This window comes from Leptodactylus fuscus, chromosome 5 (assembly GCF_031893055.1).
Source record: "Leptodactylus fuscus isolate aLepFus1 chromosome 5, aLepFus1.hap2, whole genome shotgun sequence".
Taxonomy (NCBI): domain Eukaryota; kingdom Metazoa; phylum Chordata; class Amphibia; order Anura; family Leptodactylidae; genus Leptodactylus; species Leptodactylus fuscus.
In genome coordinates, this window is record NC_134269.1 from 161,833,477 (window position 1) to 161,850,676 (window position 17,200).

The following is a 17,200-nucleotide window of genomic DNA, read 5'->3' on the forward strand; positions in this document are numbered from 1 at the left end:
TGTTTTTAAGAGAAGACATACAACAAGTGTGTTGACAGCAACATTTTATAAGGACATTTATACGGACATTATGTCAAACTCCTGTTAGCGCGGCCCTACTTGATTTCTTTTCTCTTCCTCCATGAACTTACCCTTAGGCAAGGTTGCCATCTGCACTAAACTAGCATGCGTCTTGATATGGTTATTTGCCTCATGTCTACTATAGAATATCTATGGCACCGGCTCCTCCAGAGAAGGGAGCAGTATAGCAACCAGAGCAAGACACTTGCAAGTTTACTATAGGTGGCAGCACGGACTTCAAGCAATGCCTGCTACAACTTAATGCCTATGTCAGGGATTTAGAAAAATGATCACAGAGCCATGGCCTGCACAATAAACATTTTTCTTCTGAAAGTACGCTTTAACTAATAGCTTTGGCTTTATGCATCCAAATAATTCAGCCCAGTCTATGTATATGGAGTGGGTGGGCATGCCTGGTGATGTCACCAACATCTGTCTGCTCGCTCACTTCTGAAGCCAGGATCTGATAGAAAAAGCTGCATGGAAACAGGTGTGTTTTGGTTTTGTAGCCACCAGCATACACCAAGGGGGCCCATAACAACTGGCCAGCACAGAAAAGGTTTTGTTCTTTAAGGACAGCACTTGGGCCTTTCAAGCCAAATTTCCAACTGTAAAGAAGTTAACTATTTATAGCCACATTAACTCTTCAGATTTTCCTATGTTTACAAGGATTCCCTACCACTCTCCATATACACAAAGCTAGATGTGTTATTGCAATTTTCCTTCCATGACAATGACTTTTTTCATTGGTTTATTGCAAGTTAATCCCCCCCCCCCCCCAAAAAAAAGTAAGACTACATTCACACTACTAATTTGCTTAGTCATCTATTGTTTGTGACCTAACGTCCATCCCAATCTACCCATTGAGGTGAATGGGTCAGTGATGCAGTGCTGCATTGGGGTGCAGATTTTGCTGCAGAATAAAGTACATGTCTTTCCCTTACATTTCCCGTTCTTTTTAAACCCACAGCGAAAAATTATAACAAAAATTCCATGCGAGCCTCCAGCCTAATGTATGATTAATTTACACTTCTGCTCTTTGTGGGTCCTGCTAATTGACGGACAGCTCTTTCCATGGGCCACTCTAGTTGTCAGCACCAGTTAATAGGTGCTGCTCTGCTGAGTCCCTTACAGTTGCTATTTTTTCTCTCTAGCCTAGTCCTCACAGTTCCTGAACATTCAGTGCAGTTAGTTTTGGTGCCTCATATGCTGTTTAGACTCTACTGTCGGGTCATCAGTATCAGACATGAGCAGGGAAAGGGGTGTGATTCAGAGCTCCAATCAGAGGCAGAAAGTGTCAGAACTCAAAATCATTCCCTATGCCTGGCCTGTCTGGCACTGCCCTCCTGGCAATAAAGAGCCTAAACAGTATATCAGGCACCAAAACTAGCAGCACTTACTGCTTGGGTGGGGACTAGAGAAAAAAAATTCCAACTGTGCCAAAATCAGAGGGGCAGCGTCGTCACTGGACGGTAAGGAACCCCCCCCCCCCCCCCCACAACATTACTCTTCCATTGCATTGTACTGTCCGAGGGGGTATTCCTTTACTGCCCAGCGATGATGCTAGCCGGTAAAGCCCGCCCTTCTGACAGTAGAGAGATATTGGTGCGGAAACTAATGGCACCAATGTTTTCTTCACCTGGGCTCACTTCGGAAAAGCTGACCGTGGGATGAATTCAGCAAGGGGGACTTTTCTCTTTGCAGTTTTCTGGCGCAAATCGGATGGACCTCATTATAGTTTATTGGGTCCACATGTTTCCGTGGGTAACCGCTTTTTAAGCAAACTAGCTTTCTGTTTTTTGGGTCCCCAAGCGAATTTAAATGCAAGTGTGAACCTAGTGTAAGCGTGTTACGTTAGAGAGGAACATAGATAGGAGATGTAGCTTTTTTATACAACAGGATGTAGGTATGGTAGTCTGTACTAAATTCCCTGAAGTGCAACTTTTGAGTAAACAACCTTCTAGATAAATAAAGGAAAGGCATAAACAAACTATATCTGAAGAGAAAGTAAACTACCGGTATGTAATATATCAGGGCTACTCTACTAACTTTAGTAAAAGGTCCATTAACAGTGTTCTGGCATCAAGTAAAGGTCCAAGCTGAACAGCACCTAAACACTATACTATACAAACATTATACTGTGTGGGGGGAGGGGGAGACTAACGTGGTGATTAATGTGGCATTATACTGAGTGAGGGGGCACTAGAAGCATTATACCGTGTGTGCATGGGGTGGCAATAAGTAGCATTATACCGTAGGTGGGGGGCACTAAAACGCATTATATTGTGTGTTGGAGCTTTAAGGAGCACTATACTGTGGGGAACACTAATGTCCCCATACAATATACTGCTTAGTATCCCCTACAGTATAATTCCACATTAGTGACCCCACACATAATTAACATTGTCAAGGACTTGGAGAAATCTTCATCTCCACCCTGCTGTCCCCAAGCCCTAATCCAATGGACCCAATTTAATTTATTATGCTTACTTATATAGCGCCATCATATTCCGCAGCGCTTTACAGATGTCGGTCACTGTCCCATATAGGGCTCACAATCTACTTTCCCTATCAGTATGTCTTTGGTGTGTGAGAGGAAACCGGAGTACCCGGAGGAAACCCACGCAAACACAGGGAGAACATACAAACTCCTTGCAGATGTTGCCCTTGGCAGGATTTGAACCTAGGACTCCAGCGCTGCAAGGCTGCAGTGCTAACCACTGAGCAACCGTGCTGCTCTATGACTATAAATGGGTCCCATCAGATGGCCGACATTTTAAAACTGAAACAGGTGATGGAAAAAGTCAACAGTGCAGGACTTTTTAATCCATAGATTTTCAGGCAGACGCGAGACTCTGGCACATATGTGAACATAGCCTTAAATCAGTCCAAGGTCATGTGATGGCCACTCCAAGGTCACGTGAGTAACACACAAGTGCACAGCTAGTCACAGAACGGTAACCAGAAATCTGCCTGGAAACAATCTGTGTATCTGCAACTTGGACAACCCCTTTAATAAAGATAAATATAAATTTATGAGAGATTTCCTTTAAAGCAGGAAGCAAGCATTGTATAAGATACCGGTAGAAATAACAAAAGATGATGCTTTTTGCCTTCATCCTCCTTTGGTCAACCCTCATCCTTGCTTTTTGCAGGTCTAGAAACAATGGGATCGCAGGGCATGCCGAGAAACTCAGATGTTTCATGCAAGCAATTCAAGCAGACTGCCTCCCTGGCAGGCAATGTAAATGTTTATGGTGCAGGCGGCAGGTTCTTAAACCAAATCACTTTTAACAGGCCCCTTTTTTTCTTTAACAGTTTCAATACCTGAAGAAGTAGGCTTTTTTAGATAATACATGCTGGTTTACACTGAGTAAGTGTTTCTTCGAGCAATGAATTCTTACTTAATATCACACATCATTACATCTCAGAGTACAGCAGTGCTCTCTGTAGTCCCGGCCTAAACAATGTGAAGAAAAAGCCTCATCCTTACAAGAGCACGGTATACATTACATGATTGGTAACTAAATTTAGTCCTGTGTGACACCTTACTGTACGGGTAGACTGCAGGCTCGGGGGAAGGACGCGCTGTTTACATCTGTCTGCTGGCTGACCTTTAAATGACTTTCATATAGAGATTTCTGCAATGCTTTACTGTGGCCAGAGTATACAGCGGAGATGCTTCACACTCGTGCCTAGAAGACCGAAGGCTAAAAAGGAATATACAGTTGTAGTCATTACCCTATGATAGCATGCTAATAACTATAATAATAGAAAGCAAGGGTCACGTGAACCAAACACAGGCTCTGACAAGTCTGCGTTCAGTCACTGCCTACATTAACCACATCTCTCAAACAACTAAATCTTACTGTTACTAACATGCCAAGTAAATGGAGGCCGCTACCCTCACATTATGGTAACCAGACAGATCTGCAACCCTGTCAGCTTTGTCTTAAATATTTCAGGTCTGTTGTGACTATGGGTCAGTGCAGAAAGAAGAAATAGGGCAAAGATCTTAGCTCTGGCTCCAATGAATAAACTGTATGTAAGAATGAGGTCCGGGCCACATCTCATTTGGGTCATTCTGTTCCCCTATTCACATGAAATATGCAGAGAGAAAAGTGCTGCTTGCAGGATATTATAGTCTATGGGGTCCATGGGTTTCCTTTTTATGAGGCTAGGTTTACGTTTAGGTGTCCCCGAACACAGATGTGAACTGGGCCTCAAGCCTAAAACTAATTGGGTTCAAATTTCATACACTAGTCTTAGCCCAAACTGTGTTGGAATAAGATGCTACAAATGTCCAAGACATAATAAATTTGTTGCATCTTTTGACTGTCCGTGCACCAGTAAAATGAAATCTGAGACAACTATGAGTTGGTGCAGTATTATACTTTATTTCACACCAGTTTCTGGCAATAATAGTATGCCTGTCAGGATGTGGAGGCCGAACTCCTCCAACTAAGCCACGCACACTTTTGGAAAATATTTAAAGAGGACCTTTCACCACTTTTGGGCACATGCAGTGTTATATACTGCCGGAAAGCCGACAGTGCGCTGATTTCAGCGCACTGTCGGCTTTCCCGATCCGTGCCCGGTGTAAAGAGCTTACGGTCCCGGTACCGTAGTGCTCTATGGTCAGAAGGGCGTTTCTGACCATTAGCCAGAGACGTCTTTCTGCCTCGCGGCGCCAATCGCGCTGTGCTGTGGAGGGGGGAGGAACGCCCCCTCCCTCTGCTCACAGCGCTCGTCCATAGACGAGTATTATCAGGAGAGGGAGGGGGCGTTCCTCCCGGCTCCACAGCACAGCGCGATAGGCGCCGCGAGGCAGAAGGACGTCTCTGGCTAATGGTCAGAAACGCCCTTCTGACCATAGAGCACTACGGTACCGGCACCGTAAGCTCTTTACACCTGGCACAGATCGGGAAAGCCGACAGTGCGCTGAAATCAGCGCACTGTCAGCTTTCCGGCAGTATATAACACTGCATTTGCCCAACAGTGGTGAAAGGTCCTCTTTAAGGCTAAGACTAGAGATGAGCGAGTACTGTTCGATCCGAACAGCACGCTCCATAGAAATGAATGGATGCACCTAGTACTTCCGCTTTGACGGCGGCCGGCCGCTTAACCCCCCGCGTGCCGGCTACGTCCATTCATTTCTATGCGAGCGTGCTGTTCGGATCGGCTGATCCGAACAGTACTCGCTCATCTCTAGCTAAGACCCCACGTTACGGGAACACAGCTTCTTTTGTTACAGATTTTAGGCTCTGTTCTCACGGAGTAAAGTGCCGCTCATTTAGACATGTAAACACATGTCAGAGTGAGGTGCTTCAAAACAGATCCCATTGACTTCAATGGGTGCTGGCTTACGCGCGCTACACATTGAAATCAATGGGAGGGTTTGTAACCCATTGATTTCAATGTGTAGCGCGCGTAAGCTGGCACCCATTGAAGTCAATGGGATCTGTTTTGAAGCAAATGGATTGAGCAAAAGTGGGATGTATAAGAAGTTCCTATGTATTTTCCATTCCTTTTGTAACCATTCTTGGCTTTGGCTCAAAAAACAAACAAACAAAAAAACAAAACAAAATCTGCAACAAAAAAAGCTGCATTTCTGCAATGTGGGGTCCCAGCCTAAAGCAGCGAAAATCTGGCCAAAAGGCACAAGACAGACATGCTCTAAAGCTTTCTGGCTTCTGTACACCAGGTTTCTCATGTAAATTCTCTGCACTGTCCCACTAGGTGCTGGCATCAGATTTTTTTTTTTTTTTTTTATAAAACCATAAAAAAATTCTGTACGTGACTCAAGCAGAAAAAATAAAGCACAGAGTCAAGACTATTGTAAGGGCACAACAGGGTTTTAGTAGATTTTCAGGGCACATCTCAGCAGGGTAACTTGCTGTAACTGGAATATTCCTACAAACACTTTCCTTTGCCATTTCAGAGGATGACATGAATGTAAACAATTCCCAAGCACATGAGCTTAAAGGCCTCTGAGCAAACTAAAACTTGTTTAGGCAATTTTCCTGCTGTTTTTAAAGTTCTATAGAGAATCCTATGGAGGAAAATGCATTTTCACATTTTTCTTCAGACTTTTAGTCATGCTTGCAAACACAAAAAACTAGTGAAAAATGCCTAAAAATGTGTTGCAGAAAAACAAGAGCTAAATGGCAGTGTGTCAGCACTAAAAGGTTTTAATGGTAGCCACCATATCTTTTAAAGATTGCAACTTGACTAGAATCCAACAAAACCAAAGACATTTGAGTGCATGAGACATACATCACCATGTGCACTACACAAGACATGGAGGGAAGTAATAGGGTTGTCCAGGAATAGGACCAACCCCTGTGTAAGGCCTCATTCACATCTGCGTTGGTATTCCATCTGGGGGAGACTCAGACTATAATGGAGTCCATATGCTTGCCGCCAGACCTCTGCAGGTATGGGATAGGAAAGTAGTTCACAATCTACTTTCCTGTCCACATGATTCGGGCGGGCAGTGTGCGACAAGCACATGGACCCCATTATAGTCTATGGGGTCTGTGTGCTTTCACCGCACACTGCTTACAGTTGCATTCAGTATTCCTTTCCGGGGTCCCTATGTGGACTTCCCAAACAGATTACCAAATGCAGATGTGAATAACGGGTAAACCTGATCTCAGTGCGCATATGGGGTGCAGGACTTACAGCAATGAGGCTCTGGCATGAGAACAGACACCAGCGGTAGACAAGAGCGCACTGGGGACAGGAAAGTATATTTAACTATACAACCCATTTGAACCTCTATTACCCTAGATTCACAAAACAGTTTCTCCCATGAAATTCAGTGTCAGGAACAGGACTCTGAGCATTATAGTTATCTATGTGACTTACTGTCCTGTACTATAATCCGTAATTACTTTGATGTAGCCTAGATGTGGAGGGACATTAACCCAGAGATCTGCATGAAATAGTCACAACTACAAGGAAGAGGCAATATATATTTCTAAGGGTGTCACTTTTATCTGAGGCTCGAATTCTGCTCTTACTGGGAAACTGTTCCACTTTCTTGGATAGTTTAATCTACAGGATGGCATCTTCAATTTCATTGTATTCCAGATAGACTACAGCATCACATATCGGACGAGGGATATATGATGCATCCATGTCTGTAGTCCTGTCCACTTATGAAGGCCAAGCCTCAGATTTCGCAGCAACATTGGTTGTTGACCATTGAGAGTAGATGAAGCTTCAGATGTGGCACGTTCTCATCGGCACCAATACCATCTTTTGTTCAATATGAGGTTGAGATTCCATATAGTAAGGATACCAAAGCCAGTACGTGAATGAAACGTGCGGCAAGGTCTTAGTAAGTGAATCTTGCTGAACTCCTTTCACTTTTAATGGCTGCACATGGCAGCAGCTCGCATTATTTCACCAGCTATGGTGTACAGGCATTAAAAGTGAAAGTGTTAGCAGCACTCACTTGCAAAATGGGCTGATTTCCAGGTTAGCAATGTTTTCAGTCACATCCTGCCCTCAGTACGACCACTACATGAAAACCTAGATCTAAAGATACTTGACTGTCAGCAACAGCGGATCAGCCTGTGTAAATAGTAATGTGCTGCCACAAATCATTCAAACTGTATGGGAGAGGAACAATCGCAGTAGTGATCATTCCAACCCCATGTACTTTACATTGACCACCGTAAAACATATTATTTCGCTAAGTGCGCATTCGTCCACCCAGACATGAGACTGTAAATTCACAGTATTAGCTAATAAAACACATCACTCAGGCTCATCTACGGTATATCAGGCTTGTACGCAGGTCACTATTTACACCAGAAAACCATAGAGCAAAAGTTCCACATTTTGGCACAAGCTTTCTAAAAAGTGAGAAAACCCCCCCCAAAAAGGAAAGTGTGGTTTAATGTGCGTTTGTAGTGTGGGGACATAATTTATGGAATATACACAGCAAATGTAGGCCCCACAGTAGAATGCCAAAGCCATTTTTTTCAGAGTCACCCGTAAGTACATGTCTTTTGTCTCTATTGGAGTGTCAGTAACCATACCTTTCTTTCTCCATCAGAAATATGATAGATAAGTACACCCAACATGTCAACCCAGCCCTGAAGCTAGAAAGGTTTGGTCAGCTGAATCAAATGAAGTTTTCCCCTTGTGAATCAGGGTCTCTGTTAGGGCAGATTCACATCTACGCCCGGTCTCCGCTTTCAGGTTTCCGTTTTCTGCCCAAGAAACTGGACAGGAGACAGAAACCGGCAGTCACTTTTCAAACCCATTGATTTGAATGGGTCTGCAAAGTGTCCGCCCGTGAGCGTTTTGTGCTCTCTGCGGCGAAACAGCTTTTTTTTTTATTTTTTAACCGGACACAAAGTCTGACATGCAGGACTTTGTGTCCGGTTTAAAAAAAACTTGTTTCGCCGCGGAGACCACAAGACGCTCAAGGGTGAACACGGTCTGCCGGGTTTCCATCTTCTACCAAAAGCGGAGACTGGGGCACAGATGTGAACCCGCTCTCACTGTGATATCACCTTTTCTGTCAATACGCCAAGTAATTCTTTGGTGGAATAAAGGTCCACAAAATTGACAATCTCATAGATCAGTAGTGTCCTCATACCTATTTACAACATTAGAATAGCTTTTTTTTTAAAATGTTTTAAAAACTTTTATTACATCTGAGAATCCCCTCCTCCACTGGCTGTCCCTCCATCTTGCACACACGATATGCAGAACATCTCTATACAGTTACTCCATGACCAATAATAATTTATGTGGTGCTTTAAAAGTCACAAATTTGTCACTCCAATGAAGTAGGTGGTATAAACAGCATTTAGCTCCGTTCCCACGGAGTAACACGCCACGCATTCAGACATGTATACATGTGTAAGAGTGTGAGCGCTCAAAACAGATCCCATTCGCTTCAATGTGTGCCGGCTCACACACGCTACACATTGAAATCAATGGGTTAAAAAGCCTCCGTAAGCCGGTACACATTGAAACAAATGGGATCTGTTTTGAGCGCATACACTCTGACAAGTGTATACGTGTCTGAATGCGCGCCGCATTATTCCGTGAGAACGGAGCCTTATGCTACTATTAAACAGTGGGGCAGATTTACTAATAATGTCTAAAAGTTAGGCATTGCGAACACTAGACAGTCCTAAATGGTGTCAAATATACCAAAATGTCTTATGGGTATGATAAATCTGTTGCATTATTAGAATGTCTAGTCTAACTTTACACCTATTAGTTGGCACAATATGGTGCACTTTTGGTGTATGACATCACAACTTAGGTTACACCCACTTTTAGTCTTTAAGAACCCCTTTAGGCCAAGCCCCCACGGAACGGGAGAATGCTCCACAGACTTTCTGTTACAATTATACCTATGGGAAATCGCTGGCGTTTCCATAGGTATAATTGACATGCTGCGATTTCCAAAACCGTTCCGGCTTTGGAAATCGCGGTGTGTCCGCACCGTGGCATATACCGCAAAGTGGACATGGGATTCACTAGAATGGCGTTACTGTCCTGTTGGGCCCCGGCCTTAAGGTCCCACGTTGCAGAAATGCAGCTTTTTTTGTTGCAGATGTTGTTGTGTTTTTTTAAAGCCAAAGCCAGGAATGGTTACAAAAGGAATGGGAAATGTCTAAGCAGCTTCTTACATTTCTATCCAAAAAGTTCCAAAAGTTAATCCAGCAAACAACATAGTCAAGATGATAAAATAATACTTTGCTTTTAATTAGCTTATTACAAAAACAAAAAGAAAAAATAGAAAAAATAAAGCAGCAGTTCAAGTGCGGTGAACTACGCATTTCAGGGCGATGAGCCCCTTAATGCTGTTTATCGTACTTGTACTGCTACATGAATTTTTTTTCTTTATAATATTCTAATTAAAAACTAAGTTTTATTTTCTCTTCTAGACTATCCTGTTTGCTGCATTACCTTTGGGAACTTTTTAGATTTATGTATGCCTCCCACCGAAAGGTTTATCTTCATCTGGAATATGAGACTTGTGAGTGGGCTGTGTATGTTTTTTTCTCTTGGGATCTTATACTTCTATCTTTTTCTCAATTCACTCCTGGCTTCGGATCAAAAATGCAGCAAAACTTGCACAAAAAAAAAAAAAAAAAAGCTGTGTTTCCACAATGTGGGATGTCAGCCTCAATAAATTCAGACGTCCTTCTTCTTACTAGCAAACATGCAAAATGTTGTTAAACCAGAATAAGCTTCACAATTTATAGAAATGACGGCAATGGTGTGAACAAGCCATGAAAATCTATACTGCAAAACAGTAAAAAGATTTTCCTGAGGATACACCATTTCCCTTCCCGCTTCCAAACCCAGGATTGGCGAAGCCTCACTTTTGGATACAAGTTCTGCTTTTAGGAACAGGGAAATAAAGCTGTCATCTCCTCGGCCCAGCCGTCCAACACTTACAGCTTTATAGGTTTACATGAAGATTCGGTTTCAGCCGCTACATACCTGGTTTTATTAGTTACACAGTGTCAGTCTGCCCTACGTACAAAACAATTCTAGGAGATCAGGAAAGCCTTACCCAAAGATTTAATCCCAATCCAGGTCCTAAATACTGTATTAAGTCCTGTAATATGGGCAAGTACATGGGCTCTAAACAAAGACATTTACAACAAAATATGAATGAATGTAAACTAAGGGGGCAAGTATAAAAACATCCAAAATCTAGGATTACCCTTGGCAATAACACATAACTTTTTGTGAACAATATGAAAAGAAAAAAACAGAGCTCCTATAGCTGTGATGGCGAACCTATGGCATGCGTGCCAGAGGTGGTACTCGGAGTCCTCTCTGTGTAACAGATTATACTATGTGGGGCCCACTGTGGAGCAAATTGTACTGTGTGTGGGCCAATGTGGAACAGATTATACTGTGTGGGGGCCACTCAGCAGGAGATTGAACTGTGTGAGGCCTACTGCGGAGCAGATTGTACTGTGTGGAGGCCACTGTGGAGCAGATTGGACTGTGTGGAGGCCACTGTGGAGCAGATTGGACTGTGTGGAGGCCACTGTGGAGCAGATTGGACTGTGTGGGGACCCTTCACTATTTTTTTCACACAGTATCTGTTTTATAGCAGACAAGTGATATTATTACAGACTGACTGTAATTGTCCATAATTGTGGTTCCGCACAGTGTTAAGGATAAATTGCCGTATTGGCACTTTGCGATAAATTAGTGGGCTTGGGGTTGCAGCTTGGACACTCAGTCTCTAAAAGTTTCGCCATCACTGTCCTATAAGCTTCTAAGAAAAAAATGATAGATTGTAAGCTCTTGTGTGCAGGGCCCTCATGCCTATTGTTTGCTATGTTAATACTTTGTCTAGTGTAATGTCCAATACTGTCTGTTCATGTAAAGTGCTGCAGAATATATTGTCACTATATAAATAAAATGATTGTTATTAATAGTAAAAGCTGCTGCAAATTTTAAAGGGGTTGCCAAGCCCAGAAAAGTTAGCCATACTCACCTGCTGGACCACTGCTTACTTGGTCTCCCTTCCCTCCAGTCTCTATTGCTTCAAGTGATGAGATTTTGATAGTCATAGGGCTGCTGCAGGTTACACCACTGAGGGAACATGACCATGTCAAAATGTTATCACTTGAGGGTGGGATAAGAGAACAAAGGAGGATATGGAAGTGCATGGAAGTGGCAGGGTCCCAGAAAGCTAGTATGACTAAAGGACCTTTCACGTGAAAAAACTCAATAACACACAGACCCATTACAGTGAATGAAGCTATTCACATTTTGTTTTTTATTTTTAATGGGCCGAGACACTCTGAGAAAAAAAAAAAAAACTTGTTGCTTGAACTACCTTATTTGTTTTTTTTTCTCTACTTGTCTCAGTCATTGCAAGTTTATGGGTCTGTAAAGTAAAAATAAAAAATCTGCCCATGGATATCATCTGCACGTTGTCTGTGTTTTATCCGTTTTTCCACAGATTCATTTCTAGGTGTTGCTGAAAAATAAAGAAGATAGCAGACAAATGGATGGTACACAGATCAGAAACTGAAATACACTAGGATGTACAATGTCAGTTTTTGTTTTTTCTAAAACAGCCCTCAAATTGGATTGCTCATGTGAAAGCAGCCCAAGACTGTTAGTCTGTTATTTTATAGCTCGCTAAGACTTTGGCGAATTCTTTTTTTTTTTTTTTTTTTTTTTTTTTTTTTTATAGGCAGAACTTCTTCTCAATGGCGTTGTCCTATAAATGGATCACCATTGTTGCAATACACCTGACACACGACAATGACGGATTTCACTAGAGAACTGGAGCTGACAAGCCCCATTAATGTCACGTTCAGCCAAGTCTCTCAGGACAACTTATTAAATTACAATGACAATACTTCAGTGTTGTGAAATATGATATATAAAGAACAGAGGCCACTAAAGACACAAGCCTAAACCTGCGCTCAGCAAACTTCAGCACTCAAGCTGCTTGTGGAACTACAACTTCTAGCAGACTCATTTCACTTCTATAGAAATTCACAGAAAAGCAGGGGCAACATGGCGGCTCGGTGGTTAGCACTGTAGCCTTGCAGCGCAGGAGTCCTGGGTTCAAATCCTGCCAGAGACAACATCTGCAAAGAGTTTGTATGTTCTCCCCATGTTTGCGTGGAATTCCTCCCATATTCCAAAGACAGACCGATAGGGAAAAAAATGTACATTGTGAGCCCTACTGTATATGGGGCTCACAATCTACATAAAAAATAAATAAAAATCACACGAGAGCAGAGAAAAGACGTGTGTGTGTGTGGGTTCACAACAGCTGGAGTACCAAAGGTTGTTTACTTCGACTTTATAGTCGTCCCAATCTCCACCATATACACACTCAGTTTTAAATACATGTGCTTTTAATAGGAGAAGTTGTTGGACACCACTGGTGTCAGGAGAGAGTCAGAAGACCCCCCCCCCCCCCAATACCATTAGGTTGATGTACACAGCTACCATAACACCCATCAGATACAGATGATCCCGACTCGCACTCACAGGGACCAAGAAACTAAGGTACAGGGACCAAGAAACTAAGGTACAGGGACACGTTAGACAGAACTCGGACACTCCAGAAGTTTTGGTCATCTGTGAATTTCCTTCCAGAACAGTAAAAGCAGCAACATAAGGATTGTGTGAAACAAGTCCTCATAGCTCAGCACCTGGACATATCACTGTGATCTGGGGAGTAAGTGACCTCAAATGTTCAGAACAGAGTGAGATTACAATGTAAGAAGATACAGAACAAGACGTCCATAGAAGTGTGACATCAATAACCTACACAGGATGACATCATCAGCACACACACACACACACGAGCTGAGTGCAGGCAGCTTGTTGTCCTCCTGTCAGCAGCATCACACGGAGCTGGGAGACATGTTCTCAGTGACATCAGCACAAATGGCCACTAAACAGCTCTGGCAGGCAAACGGAGTGGGCAAGTGTCCGCGGCAGCCCCTAGCCAGCCTGCAGCAGCCGCTGTCACACGGCCAGCCGGGCAGAGGCCGCACAGAGCCAGTGCTGACCACACACAGCCCGGGCCGAGCCCCTGCCTGCACCCGACTACACGGGGCGCTGTACACAGACACAATGTCTCCTCACCTGCCCGCAGTACCTGCTCCCCGCCGCCTCTTCTCTCCGCTTCAGCCGCTCGTCATCCGCCTCCCCCTTCCCTCCGCTATAATGGACCGATCCGCAGGCCCCACCATCCGCGCCAGAGAAGGCGCTCAACGAGCCCCAGTCATACAATCCCGTGTTCTAGAACCGGGCAACAAAATGTACCGGGACCCCCCCTCCCCGGTGCAGAACAGATGGGGCGGGGGAGATTACCGTACATAACCTAACATACACGCGTGAAGCAGTAAATACCACAATGACGTCAGCACATGGGCATGGTCAGAAAACAGAAGCGATGGTTTGCAGGCGGTCACGTGACTCTACAGGAAGGGGCGGGGCTTACTCCTAATCCAGCCCTAAGTAGGGAGACGAAAATAAAGATCAAGGAAGATGTAACATTGGTGGTTAGGTGAGGAGGGAGACAGGGCATAGAGAACAGACTGCACGGTACGAAGGGGGGCAATAAGGTCCTGTGTGAGGAGGAAAGAGGGGCATGGAGAGCAGCTTGTTAGAGATAAGCAACACATGGAGAACAGTCTATGATACAGAAAGAAGGGAGAATAGGAGGCCATAGAGAGCAGTCTGAGGGAGAATAGGGGCATAGAGAGCAGTCTGTGAGGGAGAATAGGGGCATAGAGAGCAGTCTGTGAGGGAGAATAGGGGCATAGAGAGCAGTCTGGAGAATAGGGGCATAGAGAGCAGTCTGTGAGGGAGAATAGGGGCATAGAGAGCAGTCTGTGAGGGAGAATAGGGGCATAGAGAGCAGTCTGAGGGAGAATAGGGGCATAGAGAGCAGTCTGTGGGGGAGAATGGGGGAATAGAGAGCAGTCTGTGGGAGAGAATGGGGGAATAGAGAGCAGTCTGTGAGGGGGAATAGGGGCATAGAGAGCAGTCTGTGGGGGAGAATGGGGGCATAGAAAGCAGTCTGTGGGGGAGAATGGGGGCATAGAAAGCAGTCTGTGAGGGAGAATGGGGGCATAGAGAGCAGTCTGTGTGGGAGCATAGAGAGCAGTCTGTGGGGGAGAATGGGAGCATAGAGAGCAGTCTGTGGGGGAGAATGGGAGCATAGAGAGCAGTCTGTGGGGGAGAATGGGGGAATAGAGAGCAGTCTGTGGGAGAGAATGGGGGAATAGAGAGCAGTCTGTGAGAGAATGGGCATAGAGAGCAGTCTGTGGGGGAGAATGGGGGACTAGAGAGAAGTCTGTGAGAGAATGGGCATAGAGAGCAGTCTGGGGGAGAATGGGGGCATAGAGAGCAGTCTCTGGGGGACAATGGGGGCATAGAGAGCAGTCTGTGGGGGAGAATGGGAGCATAGAGAGCAGTCTGTGGGGGAGAATGGGAGCATAGAGAGCAGTCTGTGGGGGAGAATGGGAGCATAGAGAGCAGTCTGTGGGGGAGAATGGGGGAATAGAGAGCAGTCTGTGAGAGAATGGGCATAGAGAGCAGTCTGTGGGGGAGAATGGGGGACTAGAGAGCAGTCTGTGAGGGAGAATGGGGGCATAGAGAGCAGTCTGTGGGGGAGAGTGGGGGAGAATGGGGGCATAGAGAGCAGTCTGTGGGGGAGAATGGGGGCATAGAGAGAAGTCTGTGGGGGAGAATGGGGACAGAGAACAGTATGTGCGGGAGAATGGGGGCATAGAGAGCAGTCTGTGAGAGAGAATGCAAACCAACTCGATCCAGCGGCTGACAGCCCCTTCTTAATTTGCACTTCAGAAAGGGTGCAGAGCCTGAAACGTGTAGTGCCTGCACATAATAACAGTTGTTGAAGAGTTAATGGAATTACTGTTGTTGAATCTGTATGCGCTTCACCCGGATCCTCCTCACCTGATTGGTCCAGTACCTTGAAGGTTGTTTGTATTTTAGAATATATAATGTGATGCTCAGAAGATGATGTCCGGGCACACTGTGCTGTGTTGCACTGCTCTCAATGAGCTTATGTCTGTATAGTGATTGGGCTCTGATACTGCAACGTCAGTGGGAGCTGAGCTGCAGTAATGGCACTGCCCACTATATAGGGCACAAAGCCAACGACTCCCAGCTTCATGCTGTGTATAGTACAAGAAATGGACATGCTTCCGAAAAAAAACATCCATCTAGGGGCCTGCTCTTGGCCCGTTTCTGATTAAATATTTATGGCCTGTTCTAAGATTAGGCCCTAACCCATATATATATATATATATATATATATATATATATATATATATATACTTTTTTATCTTTGACATAGCATAGCTTGTTTTTTTTTAGCAGTGCAAGTTGTAATTTCAAATGGCACACTAACTCACTGCAATTCATGCCCAAGTGGCTGCTTCACAAAGAGTTGACAGCCGCAGTCAGTCAGTAGCAGTAAAGCCCCTGTAATTCATGTGAAGTCTAGTGACTGAAATCCTATGGAAGTAAATATGGCGTCTTCTACATAAATACAAGAGATATAGTAATAAAATTGCCTGTATTACTCTAAAGCAGTCCTTGACCTTTTACATCACGTAACCCCACAATTCTTCTGGGAGTTTGAGGTTATTTCAATAAATAACAAGTAATTGATCATTAGTAACCACTAGGGGGCATCATTGCACAATAAAAATATTTCCTTTTTGGAATGTTATTTAGCCCTGGCGGTGGGAACCGATCACTCTGTGCATGAATGCATAAGGGTTTCTAAAGTGATTGCACCGCCATCTAATGGTAGAATGTCATTACTGCATGGGAACAGCAATACATGCCAAAGTTGAGTTGAGAAGTTATCTGTCTAAATAAAATGATTGAATGGAATTAGCAAAAATGTCTGCTTCCCTTTAATAAACAGTGCAGCTCTTATCCATAGTCTTTACCCAGTGCTGCAATTCAGTACTTTCAAGTGAATAGTATGAAGTGACACTACCAGATGCTGCCAATGTATAAGACTGATTTTATTTTGGATAAATGAAGAAAATTAGAGCATATTTACTGTATTTTCCAGTGTATAAGATGACTTTTTAACCCCCAAACTTTTCTGAAAAGTTATACACCGGGTATACGGTGGGGCAGGGGGTGGAGGAGCGGGATCACAACCTTCCTGCTGCCGCTGGCTTCCTGCAGCGGCAGGAGTGGAGCGATGCTGCAGTCCCTGCGTCCATGGCATCCGCCGGGTTTGTAAAGCTAATGGCGACCGCTCTGCTGCAGAGCGGTTGCCATAGCAACGGGGTCTCCACTATACGCGGAGGTCCAATGCTAATGCCCGCAATCAGAATGCACTCTCATTCCAGGCATTAAAAATTAACCCCCCCTCCCGTCCACAAAGTGAAAAAAAACACACACCCCCATCCCCCCCGGGGCCGGTCTCCCCCAGCCCCATACACCCGGTCCCCAGGCCTGTCATAGCAATATTACTATTGCGGCTAGTCTATGACCAGCCGCGATAGTAATGTACAGAATCTCCCATAGACGGCAATACACTTGTATTGCTGTCTATGGGGACTTGCAATCAAATGACTGCAGGTTCAAGTCCCCTGGGGGGGGGCTA

At 44.4% G+C, this 17,200-nt stretch overlaps 1 protein-coding gene across 2 annotated transcripts in view; it reads right to left on the reverse strand.

Moving 5' to 3' along the window:
• Nucleotides 1-13,948, reverse strand: part of RNF44 (ring finger protein 44) — a 45,082-nt gene extending 31,134 nt beyond the window's left edge. Inside the window, exon 1 of one of the 2 annotated variants that reach the window (XM_075274686.1) lies at nucleotides 13,697-13,948. The gene's annotated coding sequence lies outside the window, so the exon portion shown is untranslated. Of the gene's footprint in view, nucleotides 1-13,683 lie in introns of both variants that reach the window. The other variant, XM_075274684.1, reaches the window with a different exon arrangement.
• Between the last annotated feature and the right edge of the window lie 3,252 nt (nucleotides 13,949-17,200).